Source organism: Mauremys reevesii, linkage group 1, assembly GCF_016161935.1.
Source record: "Mauremys reevesii isolate NIE-2019 linkage group 1, ASM1616193v1, whole genome shotgun sequence".
Classification (NCBI taxonomy): domain Eukaryota; kingdom Metazoa; phylum Chordata; order Testudines; family Geoemydidae; genus Mauremys; species Mauremys reevesii.
Genome location: NC_052623.1, coordinates 184,161,432 through 184,185,242, shown reverse-complemented (window position 1 = coordinate 184,185,242; position 23,811 = coordinate 184,161,432).

Here is a 23,811-nt window from a genome sequence, read left to right as displayed (position 1 = left end):
TATAGTCAGGCCCTGAGTCATGAAAGCACTTGAGTAGCACATACATAAAATTAAGTTCCATTGATTTAAATAGGATTTGATTTAGTTATGTTCTGATAGGCATGCTTTGCCTGAACTGGGTCATAATAAGTAATTAGCCATGAATCAACACAACAAAGAACTAAATGTGAAATATTCTACCAGTGTTGGATCAAAGCACTGACTTTTCCCAACATCATAATAAAGAATGTAAAAAATAAATTGTAAATGAAGTCTCCTGTGAGTAAACACTAAAACAGAAAATCATCGCACTTACCTCAGACTTCAAGGATAAATGACAAGTATGATGTCTTTAGATTTCATTACCTTAAATAAAAATACTGCAGAATATTTTATGCACTGCTTATTAATAATTCACAAACATTTCCATGCATTTATATACAGTGGTTGTTTTTATGCAAGTGAATCTTGGAATATATGTGTATTTACTGTGTGTTATTATAGTCTATATTTTGTTATAAGTTGGATTCTATTTTGTATAATCATTTTCTAAATTTAACATTATTTTAGCTCAAAAATACCATTAGAAAATGCCAAATTATATTTTTACTGAAAGTTTATAGAAATATATAAACACTACAGCACTTCTCTGTTATTAATCAAAACAGTCTAAATTCATCCCCGGTGTAACTTCACAATTTACATATGCTGATTTCATAGAGTTACATCAAAAACAAAATTGGCCCAAAGTTTTTTGTTTTTTTCCCCCTCCTTCCATATCTCATGAATGAGTGCCTTAGGGGAAGGTGTAAAGCCATTTGGCTCATAAAATCTCATCTTTCATTAGCACTTCATTTCCATCCAGGATTTGCTCTACTTGTTATTTAAATAACTTACACGATGTTGGACTCAACAAAATGCTTTCATGCTGAATCAAACTAGGTTTAGTTTAGTATACATACTTTATTTTGATTTGGAAGCAGGGAATGCTAAAAGAGTGGAGGTCATTCCTCCTTATCCCAACTGCTACCAATTCTCTGTGGCTTTCCAATACTATTTGTGGCCACATACTCTATGGAGCTTTTTATTTCTAATGCAGTCTGCTCTCTCATCTCCCTTTCCCTACTAACTTTCATGGGATATGTAATGATTTTAGTTGTGCTTTGTTACTTCCTTTTTCTGTTGGTCACTGTGCACCTTTTTCAGGCCATTTTACCTTTTACAAGTACCATGAAATACATAATGCAAATGATGGAAGGTTTGGATGATATGAAATCTGAGGAGAGAGTGAGGAAGCCATATTTATGAAGTGTACACAAGAGAAGATGCAGGGGGAATATGATCACAGCTCATAAGTACCTCTAGTGGAAGTTTTGTGTGCTCTTGTGATGGAATTTCCCATGGAAGTAGAAAGGGTCTGAGGGAGGGAGGATTTGGAGTGTGAGATTGATGGGGGACAGGGGAACACAGACAGCCAGGAAAGGGAGCTAATGAATACTCAAGGTGTTTATGGAGAGTGAAGTTTCTGTGCTCTTGATAAGTATCCAAATGTTCAGAAACTTTACCTGAACACCTAAACCTTTTGAACTTTAACAGTCTTAAGCAGAAATCAAATGTTTTTTTTAAAATGTGGCAAGAACCAACCTGAATTCAACCAAGAACTTCCAGTCCTTGAATAAATGTGAATTCTGATAAATCTGAACCAGTCTGCACTTATGCCAATGTTGCCAATTCTCACATTTTTAATCATAAATCTTACAATAGGCTGATATTTTTCTTAAAACTCCATCTCCTGGAGTCATGTGATTAAATTGGAATTTCAGTTGAAAAAGCAAGTTTATAGCCCTCATGACTGTGAAGAAAAGCTTGAAAACATGAAGCCCAGAGTGCTCAAAAACCAGAAAGTAAATCAAAATAACCTGTAACTTTGCATTTAAAAATCTCATGGTTTTTAAGACAGCCTTTTTATTTGACTCAGGATTTTTCAATACTTGGGAATGACAATGCTGCTATTTATAACCTTAATGTTTAGTTCAGTTCAGGAATTCTAAAAATCTATACTACGGTTGATCAATAAATTTCCTTCAAAATGATTTTTCAACAGATTTTTTTCTTTTTTTCATGAGAAGTGTCTGTTTTCTGCAGAAACTTTGGGCGACTTGTTGAAAAAAACGATTAATTGAAAGCTGAAAATTCCAGCTGATGCATGAAATTTTAATTCAGAAATCCCACTGTATTGTGTCCTCTGAGTTTTAGTTCTGGTGCTTCATATCTCCATTCTCCTCTACAGTCCAGGCTTCCCTGCCAGACTCTATTTCCCATGATGCACCATGTGGCTCAGCGTGAAACGGGACTGTGGTATATCATGTGAGATGTTGCCTACTCAGTGATCCCAGCCCATTGAGAAGAATGGGGATATGAAGCACCTGAAATAAAATTTCCATGAGCCAGTCTAGCAGTGTTTCTGAATTGGAATTGACAGTTTTCAGCTAAAAGTTTTTTCTATTTTTTTGTGGGGGGCGGGGGTCAAAAAGAAAATTCAACCAACTCTGCTATATATGCTACCATTTTTATAAAGGACAAACAAGTAAATACAGATACCTTATAAATCTGAGATTAAATTAGCAGGAAAAATGTAAATAGTGTACATGATGAATAGCAACAGTGACTGATCAGGAAACGATGATAATCCCAACATCCTGTGTTCAAATAAAATATTGATTTTATCGTTTAACTGGAGTGATGCACAGTGCTGGTGGTACCTCCTGATAAACATAAGTGCAACAATCAGACTTCAACCTCAAAGTGCAGAATGAAAGTTAGAAAATACTTTAAGAGAAGGGCATCCTCCACCCCCAACAGGAATTTATATAGACTAGATAACAGAAACAAAGCAGAACATGAAAAGCAGAATGAATTATGAATTAAGAGAAAATAAAATAAGTGTATCTTTTCACTGTGAAAATTCACCCATGTGAATTGAGTCCTATACATAATATTAACATAAACAATGATCTTGAGTGAGCAGAAAGGATACATAGCCTTGGACCTTTGTAGGGTGACCAGATAGCAACTGTGAAAAAACAGGACATGGGGTGCGAGGTGATAGGCGCCTACATAAGAAAAAGTCCTCAAAAATGAGACTGTCCCTTTAAAAACAGGACATCTGGTCACCCTAGACCAGGGATCGGCAACCTTTGGCATGCGGGGCGGTGGGAAGTGGCGGCCAGCACATCCCTCGGCCCGTGCCACTTCCCGCAGTCCCCATAGGCCTGGAGCGGTGAACCGTGGCCAGTGGGAGCCACGATCGGCCAAACCTGCGGATGCAGCAGGTAAACAAACTGGCCCGGCCTGCCAGGGTGCTTATCCTGGCAGGCCGTGTGCCAGAGGTTGCCGATCCCTGCCCTAGTTGATTAACTAACTAGAAAACCCACCCTACCAAAGACAGGCAAAAAACCCTAAGGAACCTGTGGGGGGAGTGGGGGAAACAACCATGCAACCCTTAAGGAATTGTGAAGCTGTGCTGGGAAGAGCACTCTTGTAAAGCCTCCCCTTTCTTTTATTCTGCTACTTCTTAACTGTATCTGCTCCTTCCTCTAACCCTTTGCCCTGATACCTAGCTTTGTGGGACTGCACAAACCACAGGAATTCCTAGATCTAGAGCAGCTCTCATGTCCTGCTCCATGGTTGGAAGAGACCTGATTTCCTACAATACACTCTGCTGCTCATGGGAGATCCCCTTCACTGCATCTGCTGTGGCGGGTACTCTGGGTGAGCTCCTCAAATGGAAATCTCCTTGGCCTACTCCATCCCTTTCTCTCTCCAAATGCTTTTGGAGGGAATGAACTCTTGGGACTCATGGCTCCACCTCATTCCCTTACCTGATAACCTAGTTTCAGATCTCTTCCAGGGTGAGATTGTGTCAGTTTGCCTGTTCCCACCCTGGAAGACTGGCCCTCACTCATAGCAATCAGATGGCAAATCCAGCCATGGAAATATTAAGGCTACAGGAAGTCATTGCTGAGGGTGAGGCAGCCTCTTGAAATAAGGAATAGCGTCTGCCAAGAACACACAATGAATTTCTATGGGTCAGTAGCCATTGCTGCTGCTGCTTGTTAAACAGGGACTGGAAACTGCAATTGTGGTTTCATAATCCATTTGAAAAATCTATGTCAGTCTTGACTGTCAGTCTCAAGTCTAATTTTCACAGAGCTCGGGAAGGGAAGTATCCCTCTAGATGAGCTAGAGAAAAATCAAACTTGTTTAACTTCAGTCTGAATATAAATCTTACAGATTTCATTCTCCATGGAATTCAAAGTCTGCCTTTTGCTATGCTAATAAAATTACCATATTTGCAAGGTTTATTACCCCTAAAAGCTTTTTTAAAAAATTTATACAGCTATATTCGCTTTCTGAATTAATTATATGGAGGATATGAAAAATGTACATAGTTATTTATCACTTACAGTGCAGTAATACCCTGAGGCCCCAATAAGTATCCAAGCTGGGCTTTGTACAAATACAGAGGAAGGCACACACTAAGGTCCCAATCCTGCAAGGTACATCACATGGGCAGAGCTCTGTGTTTGCACAAAGACCTAATGATTTACATGACCATGGCTAGATGATGTTTGCACTGTTATAAACTGTGTAAATTATATTTCTGAACCAAATTTTGGGTGTATTTTATTTCTGACTTATTTACCATATAAAAATAATATTCAGCCTAGAATCTTTACCTAAGTCATGTACATGAACTAAATTACACGGTATGGCAATATCCATTTTCTGTAGAACATAACTCCAAGTGACTTTTTATTTCCTTTTTAGTTGAGGCTGTTTTTTAATGTTGTGACTTTGAAATAGAAGGATTTATTCTTATTTGGTTTACAATATGACTTTTATGACTGCAAAAAAATAAATAAATTATAGGCGACATGTCCCAGAGAACCTTTAAAGTATTTATCCTCCCGGCATTGTCAGCCAGGAAGTTTTATATACAATAGCTGCATACTGTTAAAAAACAAAACAAAAACCATGCAAATGTATGCTCATGTAAAAGTAAAATAATTAAAACAAATAAGTATTGTAAACCCAATAAGCTAATAGACAATGATTTCTATGTGAAGTGGCTACTTATTGCTGATCTATTGATAAAATATTATTGAAACTGACTTTAGGAATTAAGGATATCCCAACCTGAATCAATTATGGACATTTTTAGATTATTTAAAGACTTACACAATGCTTCTGACTTTAAATTGGTATAGCAGGAAAATTAATTATGGCTTTAAAGTGATGTAGTGGGGAAAAATTGTATTAGCAGGGGAGAGCTCTCCAAAGCTCCAAGCGTAAACTAATATTTCAATAAAATGTTGTTTCATTTTTTATTGCTGGCAAAACCAAACCCCTTCACCAAAACATACACATACAATAAACAGCTAAGGTGTCTGTTATTTAATAGCCTTTATTTGTTTCATAATGACAGTATGCTCAGTACTGGACAGATCATAGCCTAATACCCAGCTCCTGCCCCAAGGAAAGTCCCTAACGTCTGGTCCAAATCTCACTGAACTCAGTTCAATAGACTCCCATTGGCTTCAGTGGGCTTTGGATCAAGCCCTTAAAAAGTAGGAAGACAAATCTAGATCAGTTACTCTGTGTGAAATCCTGGTCCTATTGAAGTCAATGGCAAAATGCATTTGGCTTCAATCTGGTCAGAATTTCAGTGAAATCCTGACCCTGTTGATTGGGCTCAGTCATGAGCACATGAGTAGTGCTTGCCATGCCTGGGGTGGGGTGCAAAGCTGTCTTTCTGCTGTCTTTCTGTTCCCATACCCTATCCTGGTAATAGCTGGGGGTTCAGCTGCGAGGGCTGCTTTAAACTCCCTTTGCTGTGTTGGAGTGCTACAAAGAGGATTTAGCAGGGGCCGCTCTGTCCTGTAGTATGAATATATGACTCTAATGGAACTTTTTTTCCCCTAAATTCCCTACTGGATATCTGATTTCTTTGAAGGCATTCGTTCACAGTTCTGGTCTTTGGAAAACAGTCAGGTATTGTCTTTGGCTCATACTGGTAATTTAAGGGACCAACTGCATCGTCATGTCAGATGGTTGTACAATATATACAATTATACAGTATAGCTTTTATGTCCTTGCTTTTATTGTTACAATTTGGCTATTGGTTGTGTAGCGGGGGCCAAGCTATGTTTTTACTGAATTATGTGACATCCCTTGCCTTTACAGAGCTTTAACAGGATTCAATAACATGATCAAAACATAGTTACAGCAGGTCCTGTCTATACAAACAAGACCAAGCAAAGCTAAAATACAGTCAGGGGAGTATTGTTTTACAGCTCTGTGCTCTATAATGTTTATGTAGTCAGGCCCTAAAACTATCTATGAATGTACATTTCCTGTCTATAAAAATTTAAACATGAGCTCTGCCAAGGTATTAACTGCAAAAACTTAAGTAGGAAAATAAAAAAAAAAATCTCCTTTTTCTTCTCTGAGCTGTAATCACAGGCCCTCTTGCCAAATTGCTTTTACAGGGATTTAATCTCTCTTCACTGGTTTTATTCACATTAATTAAAAGCAAACTCTCAGTCATCTTACTTCTGGACTGAGAAGAGGACAATGCTCTAGTCTAAATCATTCTCAAGGAAAATCTTCTTTTAGTTTCAGCACTTTCATCTAGATGAATCTCAGCTAAATGCAACACATACTTTCCTTTTACATTAGCACATAACTCTAGAGGAGAGATTTTCTTTTTGAACCTCTATCCCCATTCCCCAGGATGGAAGGACAATACTCCAGGCTAGTTCACTGATTCCAGAGGTGACGCATGGGGGGTTATGTACCCTCCCCAGATTTGTTGCTTGGCTTGTACTGAACAGGCTCATACGGATTGAGCTTGCTCATTAAAGCTCCTGATGCTGGCTGCCCTCATGCTGTCCCACAACTATCGGCAGGCTCGGGTCATGTCTGACTGATTTCACCTTGCTATACTAAAATTTTCATTCAGAGGAATGCAGCACCCAGTTCTGCTATGCATACTGTTAGTGAGAATTTTAGTGACCCATAACCAAGATGATTTTTTAAAAGTGATTCTTTATTGTAAATTTTCGGACAGGTCAGTTAAAGGGCAAGTGGTATTATAATGGGGGAAGAGAGGAGGGCAGCATCCCCAATATTCAGGTTGTCTCACCTACTCCACTATAAAACATTTTTGTAACCTTGTTCTTTTTTTAAAGAGCGCTAGCATCTTCATGGTTTGCAGCAGGACTTTGACATTTGGCAGGAGGTCAGTCCTGAGTCAGGGACATATTTCTTGATGTGTTTGTGAAAATTTGTTCAGATTTGGCTGAGTTATAAATTGTTGAAAATTGCCATTCACTTCTGTGGTTTGTAGAGTAAAGCTACAATGCAATATATATAAATTAACTAATCTCCTGATATTAAGCAACTTGATCTGTGGAGAGGAAAGTTGGATTGTCAGTGCTCATATTAATAACTAAAAAGCATACCACACTCTCTATATTATTGTATAGATAAATATTCAAACATACAGGAAAGCTGGTTGAATTCTATTTGTTGAATACATTATACTGTAACTTCTGGTTTTCATCAAATTTATTTGAGAAATCATTGTTTTTGCAGTATTAAAATAGCTGTTGGCTGGGTAAATAATGTTCCTCTATTTTTTGACGGGTAGTAGCAATGTCCATTGAATGACTTATTCAGCTGATTTTTTTAAACTATTCAATCAATTCTAATACATGTAGAGTACAAAATAGAAAACAGTGAAGAAGTATGTTACTTTGGCTTGATTTCAGTTATCAAGATCAGTAATTAAGTACACGTTTGGTCTGTTGTAAATTTTAGTCCTTCATACTTATCAAGAATGAGCATATTGTATCGAATATTTGTAATTGTTCACTTCATAGGATATTTCGTAGAGTTGCTAAATTGCTCCTTGATATGATTCAGTCTTTAATCATAGGTGTTAATTAGGATTTCTATATTTTTATTAATTTGATTTTTAGGTTTGATATCAATTCCTGGGCAGTGCAATCACTGCACCCACATTTAGAAGGGTACAACAAATGCTTTTTTGCAGGCTGGGCAATTCCTGGCACATGTATAATGGAGCAGGAAACAATCTGGATTGTTTTGAGATTTTTGGTTGTTTTTTTAAGTTGGACAGTTACTATGAAATTATTCTTGCCAAGTAACTGACCAGTCAGTAGGATTCCAGTATCAAGCCATTCTTGCTATCTGTGTTTATTTCTCTCGTGCTGATTGACTCCATATGCATCAATGACGTGTACAAAAATAATTAATATTAGATTTTTTTTCTCATCTGGCCACTTTTCTCCAGTCCTCCTTGTCTGAGGTATTATCTAATGCCAGATCTAGAAGTATGACGTTTTCTGCTATAGCTAGAGAAACAGGGGAGATAAACATGTCACACAGTAAAATCTATGTATCCTGAGTTTTCTGGAAACAGCCTTTGATCTGATTAGAGTAAGGTAAGGGACTGATCTTATGAGGTCCTAATCATCCTCAACACTCATTGAAATTGATCAGGACCTAAATCAGGCAGTGTCAGTTTCTATGCTAGGGATAAAGGAGAATTTGTTAGCTTCCCTTGCGCTTAGAAAAATAAATAAATAGTGTGGTTTTGTTGAAGTAAACCTTTGATCAATAAAGTGTTCAGTATGTAAATAAGACAGAGAAAGATATTTATTTTTAATGCTATTGACTTTCCTCCCCATTACGAGTCGGGAACTTTATCTCATCTATCCAAATCTAGGTTAATGGTACCTATTAGTGGCTGGAGGTGTGTTTATTAGGTAATGTAGTTTAAGTGTTTATACAGAAACCTATATACAGAACTTCAACCCACGTGGAAACAATTTCAGTTTTCAAAGTGAAACCACAACTTACTTAAACATGTAATGATTACCATGAAAAATGTGACAGTTACTGTATATTTGTGGCATTAGCACACTGTATTATACATTCTATGTGAATCATTCAGCAGCCATATTAAAGGAAATCTAAAATGAAATGGTCAGAGTTAAGGTATTTAAGGTGAATGCTCACATGCATGTCTTGTTGGTAATTAAATGGAAGAGAAAAACAAGAAACATGAGAAGCCATACAGGCAAACACTTAGTGGATACAGACAACTTTATATGTTTGGCAGATTGGCCTAGTTTCAATAGTGAAAACCTAAACGTAGAGTCCTAAATCCATATTTAAAAGCTTAAATAATTGTCCAGATTCTTATAAATCCTGAGCACCAACAAACTTCCTTTGATCTAAATTGATAATCTTAGCTTTGAGGCTTTGGGGCACCTAAATTCTACAGAATGAAAACATTATGAACCCAGCACCTAATGTTTTCAGTGCTGTGAGCCTGGAATTCTTTGGACAGTTTATGCACTGGTTGCCTACCTTCTTTTTTTAATGGAGTGAAACCCCTAATAATTTGTACAGAAACTATTTGACAATGACATTTCAAGTTTTCAGTACTTACTATACATGGTTTACATTGTAATAACCCTCCCCCACCAACCTAGATTCCAGCCTTTGTCTCCATTGTGGTATGAAGTCATATTTTTTTTTACATCTAAATTAGACAATGGTATACAAAGAATTAATGTTTCTATCCACGTAGAGATCTGAATTTAGGATATCTGTTGTGATGGGCTGGATCACAAAAACCCTCTTGGGAGCTGCCACCTGATGTTTCAAGACTACTTCTGCCCCTGCTTTCCCTGCCAGCTTGGGACCCCAGCACCCTGTCTTGCTGAGCCAGACACTCCCGTCTGCTCCAACAAAGGGTCTGACTTACTGTATACATCTTATATAGGGTAAACTCATAAATTGTTTGCCCTCTATAACACTGATAGAGAGATATGCACAGTTGTTTGCTCCACCAGGTATTAATACATACTCTGAGTTAATCAGTAAGTAAAAAGTGATTTTATTAAATACAGAAAGTAGGATTTAAGTGGTTCCAAGTAGTAACAGACAGAACAAAGTAAGTCACCAAGCAAAATAAAATAAAATGCGCAAATTTATGTCTAATTAAACTGAATACAGATAAGATCCTCACCAGTTTCAGAATGCTTCCTTTGACAAACTAATTTCCTGTTAGTCGGGGTCCAGCAATCACTCACCTCCTTGCAGTTTCTTTAAGGTCTCTTTTGGGATGGGGAGGATCTCTCTTTAGCCAGCTCAAGACAAACTGGAGGGGTGTCCCGGGGTTTAAATAGACGTTTTCTTGTGGATGGAGACCCCCTCTTCACTCCTATGCAAAGTCCAGCTCCAAAAAGCAGTTCTGGAGTCACCTGATCAAGTCATATGTCCATGCATGAGTCTCAGTCTTTGCAGGCACAAGCCATTGTCCACATGGTATCTTGTATGTCCCAAGAAGACTTCTTATGTGGATTGCAGCATTCCAAGATGCATTATTCCCCAAGTGCTTCCTGATCAGGTACTTAACCTTGCAAATTCCTTCCTAAAGAAGCTGACCAAATGCCTCACAAAGCTTACTTAGAAGTCAAGCAAGTGTACAGCCAATATTATTAACCTCAAGTACAAAATGATAAATGCGTACAAATAGGATGAATAGATATAGTAGACTATAACCTTTACAGAGATATGTTATTTGGCCCAGGCAGCACAAAACACATTACAGTTATGTCATTCCCATAAAGCATTATGGGGTACAGCGTCACACCTGTGAGGAAGTATCAATTGTGAAAATACACCCTTAATGAAAAGTCCTGATAATGAGATTGATATTCATTTTTTTCCACATAATTTTATTGAGAATTTCATGGACAAGGTTCAATAAGAATGAAAGCTCTTCTATCACACTGTGAACATTTCAGTCCATTTAAACAGAGGAAGGTTTATGAAAGTAGTCATTATTACCATCAGTGTCTGACCTTTCACAAACATTGAGAGTCTGTAAAACAAACCTGACTATGGGAGTTATGGCTGTAATTCTGTAATTTGATTCTTCAGCATCTAAGTTACCTATATGTTATTACTGAAATGAATGGTTTAATTTTAAACTAACTATTGACTCTTCTTCTATATGTTATAGGTTTTAAGGGCAGGAAAGTGGCATTAGATTTAGGCTTGACGGCTGCCAGTTATGTTGGATGTCAAATACAGATAAAAATACCTACCTTCAACACAGAGAATAGTTTAAACTGGGAACATTGTAGATGGAGTGGAGATGATTCCATGCACATACAACCACCTGACACTTATATAGTGCTTTACATTAAGAAATATCCCAACATGATATATCAGCTGTGTGCCTGGTCCAAAATCCATTTAAGTCAATGGGTGTCTGTCCACTAACTTTAGGATTGGGATCATAAACAAGTTTTGGATCAGGCTTTAAATCTTTATTTAGGCAAAATATTTGTTTAGGTTGAACCTTTTTCCTGGACGAGGCTGCTGGATTGAGAAATATACAGCAGCTGGCTCCAACCTGTACACTGCACAAAGGATGTAGGACTCTTTACCTCAGTCCCTGTAGAACTTAAATATTGTGCAGCAGTTGAGAGAGGGCGTTCTGTATTTGTAATATATGGAAGGGCTCATCAGGAGCCTTTATTTCTTCCATTGGTAGGTAGCTTAATCTTCCATCTATGAGTTCAACTTTTCTCATCCTACTCTGACTGAGATTGGAAAGGAGGGTTGTGATTGGTTAGCCAGGAACAATGGGGACAGTAGACCAGGATTAGCACCCTCGGATGCAACACATCCGGCCCCATGGACTTGTGCTCGTCCAGTTTTTCTAAATAGTCCCGAACCACTTCTTTCTCCACACAGGACTGGTCACCTTCTCCCCATACAGTGCTGCCCAGTGCAGCAGTTTGGGAGCTGATCTTGTTTGTGAAGACAGAGGCAAAAAAATCATTGAGCACATTAGCTTTTTCCACATCCTCTGTCACTAGGTTGCCTCCCTCATTCAGTAAGGGGCCCACACTTTCCTTGACTTTCTTCTTGTTGCTAACATACCTGAATAAACCGTTCTTGTTACTCTTAACTTCTCTTGCTAGCTGCAACTCCAAGTGTGATTTGGCCTTCCTGATTTCACTCCTGCATGCCTGAGCAATATTTTTATACTCCTCCCTGGTCATTTGTCCAATCTTCCACTTCTTGTAAGCTTCTTTTTTGCATTTAATATCAGCAAGGATTTCACTGTTAAGCTAAGCTGGTCTTCTGCTGTATTTACTATTCTTTCTATACATCGGGATTTTTTTTCCTGCAGCCTCAATAAGGATTCTTTAAAATACAGCCAGCTCTCCTGGACTCCTTTCCCCCTCATGTTAGTCTCCCAGGGGATCCTGCCCATCAGCTCCCTGAGGGAGTCAAAGTCTGCTTTTCTGAAGTCCAGGGTCCATATTCTGCTGCTCTCCTTTCTTCCTTGTGTCAGGATCCTGAACTCGACCATCTCATGGTCATTGCCTCCCAGGTTCCCATCCACTTTTGCTTCCCCTACTAATTCTTCCCAGTTTGTGAGCAGCAGGTCTAGAAGAGCTCTGCTCCTAGTTGGTTCCTCCAGCACTTGCACCAGGAAATTGTTCCCTACACTTTCCAAAAACTTCCTGGATTACCTGTGTACCGCTGTGTTACTCTCCCAGCAGATATCAGGGTCAGGGCCGGTGCAGGAATGTTTTGCACCCTAGGCGAAACTTCCGCCTTGCACCCCGCCCCACGCCCTGACCCTGAGGCACCTCCCCTCCACCCTGAGGCGCCCCCCCGCATGGCAGCTCCCCCCTCTGCCCTTAGGCGCCCCCCTTGCAGCAGCTCCCCACACCCCACCCTCCACCCTGAGGCACCCTCCTGCCCCAGCTCGCCCCTGCTCCGAGCACGAGCACTCCGAGCACGCCGTTGCTGCTTCACTTCTCCCACCTCCCAGGCTTGTGGTGCCTAAGCTGATTGGCGCCGCAAGCCTGGGAGGCGGGAGAAGTGAAGCGGCTCACCCCTGCCCCGCCTCCCCGAGCATGCCGTGGCTGCTTCACGTCTCCCGCCTCCCAGGCTTGCGGCGCCAATCAGCTTAGGCGCCGCAAGCCTGGAAGGTGGGAGAAGTGAAGCAGCCACAGCATGCTCGGGGAGGAGGCGGGGCAGGGGTGAGCTGGGGCGGGGAGTTCCCCTGCGTGCCGCCCCCCCCTTTACTTGCTGCAGGCGGCACTCCCCGCGCTCCCCTGCCCCAGCTCCCTCTGCCTAAATGCCGGCGGTTACCGGGGAGGCCGAACATCCAGCCACCGCGGTCGCTGCCGAAGAAAATGCCTCCCCCCCACAAATCCTAGCGCCCTAGGCGACCGCCTAGGTCACCTAAATGGTTGCACCGGCCCTGATCAGGGTGATTAAAGTTTCCCATGAGAACCAGGGCCTGCGATCTAGTAACTTCTGCTAGTTGCCAGAAGAAAGCCTCATCCACCTCATCCCCCTGGTCTGGTGGTCTATAGCAGACTCCCACCACAACATCACCCTTGTTGCTCACTTCTAAACTTAATCCAGAGACTCTGAGATTTTTCTGCAGTTTCATACCGGAGCTCTGAGCAGTCATACTGCTCTCTTACATACAATACAACTCCTCCACCTTTTCTGCCCTGTCTGTCCTTCCTGAACAGTTTATATCCATCCATGACAGTACTCCAGTCATGTGAGTTATCCCACCAAGTCTTTGTTATTCCAATCACATCATATTCCTTGAATGTGCCAGGGCTTCCAGTTCTCCCAGCTTGTTTCCCAGGCTTCTTGCATTTGTGTATAAGCACTTAAGATAACTCACTGATTGTCCCGTTTTCATAACTCACTGATTGTCCCGTTTTCTCAGTCTTAGACAGGAGTCCTCTCCTCTTGCACTCTCCTGCTCATGCTTCCTCCCGGTATCCCATTTCCCCACTTACCTCAGGGCTTTGGCCTCCTTCCCCCAGTGAACTTAGTTTAAAGCCCTCCTCACTAGGTTAGCCAGCCTGCTTGCGAAGATACTCTTCCCTGTCTTCGTTAGGTGGAGCTCGTCTCTGCCTAGCACTCCTCCTTCTTGGAACACCATCTCATGGTCATAGAATCCAAAGCCTTCTCTCCGACACCACCTGCGTAGCCATTGGTTGACTTCCACAATTTGACGGTATCTACCCAGGCCTTTTCCCTGCATAGGGAAGATGGACGAGAACACCACTTGCGCCTCAAATTCCTTTATCCTTCTTCCCAGAGCCACATAGTCTGCAGGCACCTGTCTAGCAGAGCTCCAGATTCTAGTGCCAGGGACTCACCACAGCTACAGCTCTCCAAACTGAATATTCTGATCTAGAGCATCTGAACAAAGCTACAATTCCTTTTATATGTAATATAGACCTTCAACTAAATTGTAAATATCTAGCTATAGTCCTGCCAGCTTCAGAGGGATGTATCATATGACAACTCTGCTGAATCTAATGCAGGAATATGATATAATTGCTTTCATTATTTTTATTCCAAATCACATTAATAGTCAGAAAAATCTAATTTTTAATCTGGTAGATTAGATTCCTGCAAATTTGTGACATTTTTGATGCAAGTGTGACAGGTGATCCGTGTTTGACATAGATAGCTACATCTTGGGGACCCTCAGTGCTATTTGGGGGGGGCGGAGAGGGGAGGAGAAATTCCTTCAATCTACTTCTGGCTAAAACTGAGGCTAGTGAGTTTCACCATTCTTGGTGTATTTCTAGGCATTTATGGTGAATACTGAATCTGTCTTTTTTAAGCCAATAGCTTTAGTTTTTCCTAAATATAAGTATGTAAAAGCCATCCTTTCTGCCAAATGTTTGAATTTGAGTCTGATGATTTGGGTTTCAGAGACATACACCTGTAAAAATCAACTACGTGTATTCTCCTACAGCAGTGGCTCTCAACCTTTCCAGACTACTGTACACCTTTCAGGAGTCTGATTTGGCTTGCATAGCCCCAAGTTACACTTCCCTTAAAAACTACTTGCTCACAAAAATCAGACGTAAAAATACAAAAGGGTCACAGGGCACTATTATTGAAAAATTTCTGACTTTCTCATTTTTACCATATAATTATAAAATAAATCAATTGGAATATAAATATTGTTCCTACATTTCAGTGTATAGTGTTTAGAGAAGTATAAACAAGTCATTGTCCGTATGAAATTTTAGTTTGTACTGACTTTGCTAGTGTTTTTTGTGTAGCCTGTTGTAAAACTAGGCAAATATCTAGATAAGTTGATGTACCCCCGGAAGACTTCTGTGTACCCCCAGAGGTAGGTGTACCCCTGGTTGAAAACCACTGTCCTACAGAGTATCAATACTTGATGAAAATTTCATCTTACTCTTCCTTCCTCTATTTTTTGTTTTGTTTTCCTTAAGAGAAAAGGTTGAACTGGTGATTACATCGATATATGTCACTAGTCTGTCATAGAATCTCAGGACAAGAATTAAAATACCCCCATGTAGTAAAGAATAAGGACTCAGTGCTGTTCTTGTTGAAGTGAATAAACCAAATTCAAAATATAATGTGGAAGGGAGATGGTGTAAATTTGATTCAATTAAACATTTTTAAGATTGAGTTTGATTCCCTTACACTTAAGAAGACTTCCTTACACATACACTCACCAATGTATAAGGGACTCTAAATTAGTATAAATTACACATTGAGGAGATGAAATAAGGTGTAAATGAAATGGGGTAATATTTTCAAAAGTGACTTAGACACTTTAGCTCTTCTGTCCTATTGACTTTCAATGAGCCTTAAGCTCCTAAGTACCCAAGTCTCTGTTGAAAATGGAATTTAAACTCCTAAGTGTTTTGGAAAATTTACCTATGATCTACTTTTATTTACACATGTTGGCATCCTTCTGACGGCTGCTTTTCTTTCTATAGTCTGTTCTTCTGGCACCTATCAGTGTGAGAGTTATACCAGTTTAGACTCTCTTAGACTCTCTAGGCCAAATTCAGAGGTGATATGTAAATCAGACATTGGTAATTTGGTGTGAATCTAAATAGGCAGGGAAAATCTAAGGCGGTGTAATATAGGACACATGAAGGGGCAAGAGAAGGTGTTAGTTACATTGACTTGGGCTGCCTCTAGAGCTAATTAATCTCCTTTAGATATAGACTCATAGACTCATAGACTTTAAGGTCAGAAGGGACCATTTTGATCATCTAGTCTGACCTCCTGCACAATGCAGGCCACAGAATCTCACCCATCCACTTCTATAACAACCCCCTAGCCTATTTCTGAGTTATTGAAGTCCCCAAATTGCGGTTTGAAGACCTCAAGCTGCAGAGAATCCTCCAGCAAGTGAGCCGTGCCCCATGCTGCAGAGGAAGGCGAAAAACCTCCAGGGCCTCTGCCAATCTGCCCTGGAGGAAAATTCCTTCCCGACCCCAAATATGGTGATCAGTTAAACCCTGAGCATGTGGGCAAGACTCACCAGCCAGCACCCAGGAAAGAATTCTCTGTAGTAACTCAGATCCCAACCCATCTAACATCCCATCACAGACCACTGGGCATACTTACCTGCTGATAATCAAAGATCAATTGCTAAATTAATTGCCAAAATTAGGCTATCCCATCATACCATCCCCTCCATAAATTTATCAAGCTTAGTCTTAAAGCCAGATATGTCTTTTGCCCCCACTACTCCCCTTGGAAGGCTGTTCCAGAACTTCACTCCTCTAATGGTTAGAAACCTTCGTCTAATTTCAAGCCTAATAGGAGCAAAATTGGGCCCTGGGAGAACTGAAACTTATATTGGTATTTAAGAAAATGAAAGTACCAGCCTCTTGGATGCCCACTTCAATGCTGTTGCTGCTAAATCTAAAAAGAAAAAAGAAGTTGGAGCAGTAGGGTTTTTTTAAGAGCTGTCCCGTGGAGTAGTTTTGGTTTTCAAAGCCTTGATGAGGCATTCAGTGGTGGACATTTTAGAGCAATGTGCAGACATATAGTCCAGGTAAAGTCTACACATGATTGGAGCCAGCAGGAAATGACACACAGTAGCCTCCAGATTAGTGGAGCGAAGGGATCCCTCCCTAGGTGTTGTCAGTCAGCAAGCATCAAGTTTAAAAAATCACTGGAGCGTGATCAAGTAAGTAGGCCCCTTTTGTATGAGATTTGGGAAATTTCATTCGGCACAATTTTTTTTTTCCTCTGGCAACCTGCAGTCATTTGAATGGTAAAGAGTGAAATTTGCCTCTGTGCAGAAAGGCAACACAAGGCCTATGCAACATTTTGTCTCTTTAGAATGCAGTTTGAGGACTGACATGGTGCATTTTTGCTGGTCTTCTGTGTTAAGGTGAATTTCATACTAAGTAAAAATCCAATTAGTGAACAATGTAAAGTTTCCCCAAATGATAAATGCAGCATACTGGAGCATCACAGGGTGAGGGGAATGGCAGTGTGCATAAATTGTCTCGTTTAACTTCACAAATTAATATTTCTTATCAGGGTACTGCAGAGTCCAAACAAACAGAACACCATAAAGAAGGCCCATACCTTAGTATACAGAACTAAAGAAAATACAATCACTAAGATTCCACAGTACAAATCCAACTTTAGTAACTCCCAAATGTATAATCTTGGATGGTCACCTTTCTCCCCAGTTTACCTGTAGGGAAAATTAGATAAAAACTAAAAAACCAACCTAATGGGAAAATCAGACGATGCATCTGAGTCTATTCATTACCAAAAAGTGTGTGGAACTAGTTAGGAGATGGTTCTTAGCTAATAAATTAATTTACAATAAGTATATCATGAAAATCATTTAATTTAGAAGTTGTTAAAACAACTGTGAAAATATTAAATATTAATTTGATTTTTTTTAAAAGAAAACATCCTGAGGTTTAATCAGTGACATACCCAGATAAATCTAGCTGTCACATAATCAATTTAGATTATTTTAGTAAAGAGCTGGAGTATTTTTCCTTTTCCTACTAGCGTAGGAATTGTAGGGTATGTCTAGCTTTTGTAGGGTATGTCTAGCTGTTTAAGTAGCATTTAAGAGGCAAGAGCAGTGGTATTAAATGCAAATATGATACTGAATATTATATGTATTAATACTGAAGTCATGATCGTTAATATTTGTATTACTGTAAAGCCTGAAGCTTTAGCCATGGTCCAGGAATCCATTGTGCTAGAACATAAAACAAAAAGAAGGAGCTTATCCCAAGCTACCCCAAGGAGCTTACAATGCTGTTTATTATGGTTACCAGTTTATTAGAGCTTCAATTAACAAAGTCTGATGAACCAGCCTCTTGTAGCTCACTTTGGATTTGTCTGTAATGGGAAAATGGGTTGTGTTTAGAAAATATGTGAATGAATGTTATTAAACATTATTTAGACAAAGTCAGTCATGTTTAAAACCATATTTGCTGGTGTTTAACACCTGGTGTTTAACCCATGTAATAGGTTTTTAAACATGCCTGGGCCAGATTCTCTCCTGTGTTAGATCTCTGGGCTCAGGAAAGTGGGAGTTTCAAGAAGGACGAGAGACACTGGATGTGGTTTAATTAGGTTGTAAATTTATTCCTAAATATCTGGGAGTACCTGGCAGATAAAATTTTGCAGTGCAGGTCATTCCATAATCATTTATATATACCTGCCAGGAAGTGTATGTATATGCCAGTAGTGCCCCAACCTACACCCATCCTGGTCCCCGGCCAATCCATGGCTGAGACCTCATCATTCCTCCCTTTGAATGAGGGTAAAAGGGGGCTGTAAAGGAATGTGGGTTGGCTCCTTGCTGAACCAATCATAGGAACCCCGAATGTGACCTCCCACCACATTTCTGCCCCTTTAAAGAATACCTCCTTTCCCAATCAATTTTTTCTGATCACTGTATCCCTTTCTTACAGAGCAATGAACATCTGTCACAAGGAGGCACCAGCAATTAGCGTGGCTGCCTCCCCTGCATACCTACCTGGGCATAAATAGTCTTCTCCTCTTCCGGTCACCTGTGGGAGGATTATTCCAATGTACTGGAATATGTACTTGGAATGGTGCTGACCATGTTGCAGGTAATCTCCTGGCTCTGTGGCCTCCCTTAAAAGGACAACACCTCCTCTGCCAAGCTCAACACAGGTCCCCACCCCTTCATGTGCAGAGGTCATTTTTAACAACACAGCTTTTCTCTTCATGATCTTGCGTATCAAGTGCTGATACCAATGGAGGCACCCGTGGAAAGTTTGATCCCATATGGGAAGCACTTCAGGGTATGTTCACACTATGTTTTAAAACCCACAGCCACTCACCCCGGTCCACTCTACAAATTTATGTCAATATAGCTATGTTACTCAGGGATTTGCGGAAAATTCTTGAGCGACCAATCTACCCACCAGTGTGGATAGGGCTATGTTGATGGGAGGGCTTTTCCTGTAGACATAACTACGGTCTCTCATGGAGGTGGAGTACCTACACTGATGGGAGAGCAGCGCTACAAGTGTAGACAAGTCCATGACAGCTGTTGAAGAGGCTAAGGAAGAATATTTGTATGATAGTCAGAGTGGGGTGACCAATGACCATTTTCCACCCCATGCCCATGCTGTATTCAAGTTTTTTTGTGGATATGTATGAGCAACAATTGTCTCAACTTGATCCTTAATATTGAAGTCTATAAAAGACTACTTAAGGCATACAGTCAGACTCTGCATTTTACAGGACTGAAAAACAGGATTATGGCTTCAAGTAAGGAATAAGCAGCTGTGGCAGATGAACTCTTAAGAATCAAAGAGCCTGATTTCCCTGTAAATAGTCTCAGTGATGAACAATAAGGGGAACAAAATGTCTACTATTAATGTAAAACGTGACATCTTATGCTTCTGGTGTTGCCATCTGTAGAGTTCCCCTGCTAATTATTGTTGTACATTGGAATAATCACTAGTACTCTGACTTAAAATCTCTGAACACTGAAATGAGATTCACTGGGGATATCAGAGCAAACACAGTGTAACATTGTACAGTGGTGTTTCTCTGGTTTTGGTTATGCTATAGTTATGTTTCAGAATGTACTTTATTAAAAGTCCCAGTCCTGAAGACATTGAGTTAAAACATTGAACTCCTTCCAGATGATGATTTGGTATCCTCTCACACTGCGTATACCTCTCTGGGGGAAGGAACTCCAGCTATTAGAAAGAGATAGGTATTAGTAATGGGCAATTCAATCATTAAAAACATAGATAGCTGGTGTCAAGTATCAGAGGGGTAACCGTGTTAGTCTGGTTCTGTAGAAGCAGCAAAGAATCCTGTGGCACCTTATAGACTAACAGAAGTTTTGCAGCATGAGCTTTCGTGGGTGAATACCCACTTCTTCGGATGCAAGCAGTGGGTATTCGAAGAAGTGGGTATTCACCCACGAAAGCTCATGCTGCAAAACTTCTGTTAGTCTATAAGGTGCCACAGGATTCTTTGCTGCTTCTATAGATAGCTGGGTTTGCGATGACCAGGAGAGCCACATGGTGACTTGTCTGCCTGGTGCAAAGGTTGCAGATTTATGGTGTCCCAGATTGAGGTATTATTAGAGGAGGTTTTGGAACAAATCGATAAATTAAACAGCAATAAGTTACCAGGACCAGATGGTATTCACCCAAGAGTTATGAAGGAACTAAAATGTGAAATTGCAGAAGTACTAACTGTAGTCTGTAACCTATCATTTAAATCAGCTTCTTTACCAAATGACTGGAGGATAGCTTATGTGATGCTAATTTTTAAAAAGGGCTCTAGACGTGATCCTGGAAATTACAGGCTTGTAAGCCTGTCTTCAGTGCCAAGCAAACTGGTTGAAACTATAATAAAGAACAATATTGTCAGACATATAGATGAATGTAATTTTTTGTGGAAGATTCAACATGGTTTTAGTAAAGGGAAATCATGCCTCACCAATCTACTAGAATTCTTTGAAGGGGTCAACAAGCATGCGGACCAAAGGGATCCAGTGGATATAGTCTACTTAGATTTTCAGAAAGCCTTTGACAAGGTCCTTCACTAAAGGCAAAGTAAGCTGCCACGCGATAAAAGGGAAGTTGCTTTCATGGATTGGTAACTGGTTAAAAGATAGGAAACAAAGGGTAGGTATAAATGGTCGGTTTTCAGAATGGGGAGAGGTAAATAGTGGTGTCCCCCCAGGGGTCTGTTCTGGGACCAGTCCTATTCAACATATTCATAAATATGTGGGAAAAGGTGTAAACAGTGAGGTAGCAAAATTTGCAGATGATAAAAAATTACTAAAGATAGTTTGCAGCATGAGCTTTCGTGGGTGAATACCCACTTCTTCGGACTGCTTGCATCCGAAGAAGTGGGTATTCACCCACGAAAGCTCATGCTGCAAAACATCTGTTAGTCTATAAGGTGCCACAGGATTCTTTGCTGCTTCTACAGAACCAGACTAACACGGCTACCCCTCTGATACTAAAGATAGTTAAGACCCAGGCAGACTGCAAAGAGTTACAAAAGTGGGTGACTGGGCAACAAAATGGCAGATGAAATTTAATGTTGAAAAATGCAAAGTAATGCACATTGGAAAGCATAATTCCAACTATATATATAAAATGATGGGGTCTAACTTAGCTGTTACCACTCAAGGAAGAGATCTTGGAGTCATTGTGGATAGTTCTCTGAAAACATCCACTCAATATGCAGCAGTAGTCAAAAAAGCGAACAGAATGCTGGGAATAATTAAGAAAGTGATGGATAATAGGACAGAAAATATCATATCGCCTCTATATAAATCCATGGTACACTCGCATCTTGAATATTGTGTGCAGATGTGGTTGCCCCCATCTCAAAAAATATATTCAAATTGGAAAAGGTTCAGGAAAGGGCAACAAAAATTATTAGGGGTATTTCCATATGAGGAGAGATTAATAAGATGGGGACTTTTCAGCTTGGAAAGAGGAGACTAAGGGGGGATATGATAGAGGTATATAAAATCATGAGTGGTGTGGAGAAAGTGAATAAGGAAAAGTTATTTACTTGCTCCCATAATATAAGAACAAGGGCCACCAAATGAAATTAATGGGCAGCAGGTTTAAAACAAATAAAAGGAAGTTCTTCTTCACACAGTGCACAGTCAACCTGTGAAACTCCTTGCCTGAGGAGGTGGTGAAGGCTCGGTCTATAATAGGGTTTAAAAGAGAACTAGATAAATTCATGGAGGTTAAGTCCATTAATGGCTATTAGCCAGGATGGGTAAGGAATGGTGTCCCTAGCCTCTGTTTGCCAGAATCTGGGAATGAGAGACCGGGGATGGATCACTTGATGATTACCTGTTCTGTTCATTCCCTCTGGGGCACCTGGCACTGGCCACTGTTGAAAGACAGGATACTGGGCTAGATGGACATTTGGTCTGACCCAATAAGGCCATTCTTATGTTCTTATAGAAAAGATGGTGATAAAATAAGCTAAGATCCCTCCTGACCAAGATATTTTACAAGAGGAGGAGAGTTTTTGGATGTTTAATTCAGGAAACATCCTGAAAACTGTGAAAAAACTGCTGGACTTACACTCTTTTTTATACAGACTTGTTTGGTATAGAAATGTAGGTCTCCTAGGAATATACAAATATTTCACTTTTTAAATTTTGAGTGGTTTGTTTTAGGTTGAATATTTGTAGCCTGATTTAGGGTGTTCTGATAATATTAATTTGGATAATATGGGAATTTAATTTATTAATTAAATTTTATTTGATCTTAATAATATTAATAATTATCATCAATATTAATTAGTATGGGTTTTAGGCTTGCCAATCTGTTTGATCAGAAGATAAAAGCTTTTGTCCTAAATCAGGCTCCACAGAATTTATAAAGGACCCTGGAGGGTATGACACGAAGCTCACACTGAGACAGATACAGCCTTAAAGACTTTTTATTAAAATTAATAATAGTAAGTAAATGGTAAAATACCCAGAGTTACAAAGTTACAATTGCATTACTACTATTCAATAGATGCGTATAATACTATATTATCATATGTAACAAAGCTTTGGTTAACATACTCACACCCTTCCTTGATAACCTGGTGATAAGAGACACAGGAACAGCCTTGCTGTTCAGGTTTCTCAATTCTTGAGTGAGGGATGCAGTGCTTAGAAAATGCTAAGAGCTATCAAAGCTGACTAGGGTTTACTTGACAAACTTAAATCAAAACCTAATCAACAAACTAAGAATAAAACTTAGGGAAACCAAGCTTAGCCTAGTTCCTTTGAAAGTTAAAGTTTAAGAAGAACAAGTATAGCCCACTAATAGTAGCAGTCATTGTAGATAGACAGAATAGATAGAGTGGAGGAAGTAAGTGAGAATAGAGATGGAGTGAAGTGAGAACTGGAGATGGAATAAAGTGAGAACTGGAGCAAGTGAGAAAATGGAGTACTCTATTGAGGTGGGTCACCTCTTTTATAGGGCAAAGTGCTGGAAATCCTTCCTCCTATGCCCAAATTTCATTCTTCACCCACAGAAATGTTAGGGTACACTTACCCCATAGGCTAATATGTATGTGCGTATTGATGACAGGTATGTACGCACATCAGTTTCTTGTGGTGTACTTGTTAAGTCTGTGGGTACAAAATTGAACCCCCCCCATGCCATTCTCCATTGTCTATTGGTCTAAATAAAAGGTCATAGGCGTAGGTACTCATCTATTTAGATAATAAGCTATAGGTCAACTTTTCTTTCTGAGTAAAAGGTCTTAATATAGATATGCTAACTTTGCTTCAGCTTAACATACAGGATATAGCCTGTAGGTCTCTTGCATTACAGCCAAACTTACTTTAATATAAATCTATAAACTTATTAC